The following is a 3,529-nucleotide window of genomic DNA, read 5'->3' on the forward strand; positions in this document are numbered from 1 at the left end:
TTAATTCTGAAAAAACCAAAAGTTAGCGTCATGTGGGAAAACAATACTCTTAGAAAGCAAAATGATGATATATGTTAGTAGAAATCGTAAGACCCAGCTGTTCCTCTTAGGTATATTGCCTATATTAGTGCTTCTCAGCCAGCAGCGATTTTGCAGTGTTTGAGGACGTTTCTGGTTTTCACACCTGTGTGTGTGTGTGTGTGTGTGTGGGGGGGGGTGCTACTAGTAACTAGTGGGTAGAGGTGAGGGAAGCTGCTTAATACCCTACTCCACAACATAGAATTATTCAGCCTAAGAGTTCAATAATGCCAAGGTTGAAAAATCCTGGCCTAGAAAAACTTTCATATGGTGTTTGTACACCAGCAGGCTGCTATTTAAGCATTAACTCCAGCATTGTTTGTTACAGCAAACAACAATAACAAACTAAAAACAACCTACATGTCAATAATGCAGGAGGATGGATAAGGAACTTGTGCATATTCTAACAAGGGAATAATGTACAACAGTTATAATTAATGAGTTAGTTCTTCAGGTTGCAACATGAGTAAGTCTAAAAAATAATGATCACTAAAAAAGCATTGCAGAATGTTATGTACAGCATGATATAGTATTCCTTTACATTTTACAAATACAAAGCAATACCATGTTTGTTTATGAATATATACATATAACAGAAAAGTATAAAAACATGCATAGGAATGATTTATAGTAACTTCATGATAGTGATTACTTTGGGGAAAAGAGGAAAGGAGAAAAAACGGAGAAAAACAGAGAAATGAATGGGATCAGGCTTCAAGTTGTACTTAAACCTTTTACAAAAATACAAACAAAAAACCCTAAAGCAAATAAGTCAAATATTGATTTGTTGAGTGTTGTATACTCAGATGTTTGTTAAACTATGTTCACTATTTTTCTGTTTGTTTGAAATATTTTATAATGACAACATTTTAAAGTATTTTATGAGCTGCATTTGCAAGAATGAGTATTCTTTGTGTGTCTCAGGAGCATGGAGATGGTAGAGGGAGCCAGTGTTTCCAGAAGAAACTGTGTCGCTCCAAAGGAAAATTAGAGAAGGGGAAAGTGACCCTTGAATAAAAAAGAGTCTATTCATCTAAAGACCCCTCCCAGGGATTCTTGGCAGGATGAGAGCTGGCTTTCCTGCTGCGCCAGTGATTGGTAGGCTATACCTCTGTCCATGGTCCTATTCCTCTCCCTCAAACAACCTTAGAAGAATTTAGAGGGAGGTTCAAATTTGCCTTGTAGGAAGACATTAAAGTGTTCTAGATAAAGCTAAGAAGCTGAGAGAAGAGGAAATATTGTGGGTACAGCAGATCTTGAGTATTTGGAAAAAAGTTCTGACAGTCTGCCATAGATGCTACCAGCAGAGGGAATCCTGCTAGACAGCCATTCTTTGTAACAATGATGAAAAGCATTTATCAGAGGAGTGAGCTCCGCTCACGCTGAGGTCTGCTCAATAAGGATGATACTGTCATCTCCCTAGCATTTCATATTTTTAAAGAAATTTTCTTATTCCTAACGTTTTTCGTAATTTCTTTCCAATACTACTGTAAGACCAGTCGATATCCACCTCTTGCTTTTACAGAGATGGGGAGAGACTAGAAAAGCTTCTCCAAAGACTTAGGTTCTTTCTAGTAACCAATATTTTTACCTAAGCCACTAGGGATGAATAAACAATGAGAGTAACTCAACTGAGAAAGATATTTTATGGGCATCCCAGAGTAATCACCTATCTTTTAAAAAGAAACAACATTTCTTGAGATCCCAGGAGGTGTCTGGCACTACACAAAGTGATATGAGCGTGAGAGTGCAGAACATAATGTTTGGGAACATAATGTTCCTCCGGGGACTTAAAAATTAATGCAGATCCAAAACCGTTAAAAAATACAAGGGTTTGTTGTAATAAATTATGGAAAAACATAATGAAAGGTGTAGGGGCAAAAATCCCAAGCACAGTGATAAACTAGGGAACATGAAAGCAGAATATGATGGGCCAACTAACCTCAGGAAAACATAGACTCCCAGTATGGGCAGAATAGAAGATACCCTGTGAAGTCCATTTTGCAGACTTGGTTACTTGTCCATACACACAAAATCAATAGCTGTTTTTGATGGGCCACTGGCAAAAAAAAATGTACTCTTCTCTTCTATAGATGGGAGTCCAAACCATCCAGCATACAGTAAAATGTTTAGGAGAAAAAATATGTGGGTTGGTAAACTTTTAATCTACAAAACTATATGTCTAGTGGTGGATGATAGCACTAATGGAAATACATGCAATTGGGTTTGTAGATGCTGATTTTTAGCAGCAACCAGAAACTGTGCTAAAAGCTCAATTTGGCCTACTTTACATTCCCTGGGTAAGTGAGTGGGGAAATTTTCATGAGGCTATGTGTTATATTCAGTAGAGGGAATAAAGAAATACATGAACACTGTGATATAGAGGTAGGAAAGTATCTTAATAGAAATATGTACTCTAGTCTAGGACGTTTCTCCACCAAAGTGATGGAAAGTACTTGGAAATGCAGGGACCTAACTGGTCCTGAAACTGAACTTTCTCCATCACCCCAGCTTTCCTGTTTAAACAACTTCTACCTTGTTAACCTATTAATGCTACGAGTCAGTTTTATATATTGATAGTCAGCTTTTGATTTGAGCCCCCACATGGTCACTGCAACTTTGTTCACTTTTATACTTATCCTTTCACATTTTCTAGTATTACAGTAATATGAAAAGATAAAAATGTCTAGAAATTTTTATCCCTTGTATTAGGCAAGAAATTACACAGTCACATCCACATGGCTATCTAATAGACATCTCAAACTGAAAATAGCCAAAAGAGAACTCTTGATTTTTTTCCCTTAATCTTCTTATATCAAATAACAAGAGGCTTAAACAGAATTTTACTTTTCTCATAAACAAGATGTCTGGCACTAGATGATTGCTGGTGTTGGTTCAGCTGCTCAACGCTACCATCAAGGACCCAGGCAATTTCTATTTTTTTCCTGCTTCACCATCTTTAACATCATCAGGTCTTTTGTCTTGTACTCATAAGAAGCCTGCTGTGTCTCCAGGCATTGTGATGGTGTTCAAGATAGCCATATCTATTCCCAGAAGGCTTTCACTTAGGTCTCATTAGCCAGAAGTGAATCACCCCTAGCTGCAAAGAAGATGGGGGAATTGAATATCTAGCAAAAGAAAATGTGATTATTATGACTGAGTTACACCACTCATGATTCATCACTTGGGGCTGGACATCTTGTCTCCTCAACCAAGTCAGGGCTCTGTTAGCAAAGAGGAAGAGAGGAATGGCTATTGGGGAGGGAATTAACAGTCTGCCACACTTCTCATTCCCAGCCTACCTGTCTCACTAAGTAGCATCACCATCTACCCAGTGCCCAAGCCAATAATGGAGGAGAGAACTTTGATTCCTTTCTTTCTTTGATGTGTCACGTACAAACCACCAGAAAGCTCTGTTGACTCCACCTCCCATATATATCCCCAATCCACT

The sequence above is a fragment of the Orcinus orca genome, chromosome 9 (assembly GCF_937001465.1).
Source record: "Orcinus orca chromosome 9, mOrcOrc1.1, whole genome shotgun sequence".
Taxonomy (NCBI): Eukaryota; Metazoa; Chordata; class Mammalia; order Artiodactyla; family Delphinidae; genus Orcinus; species Orcinus orca.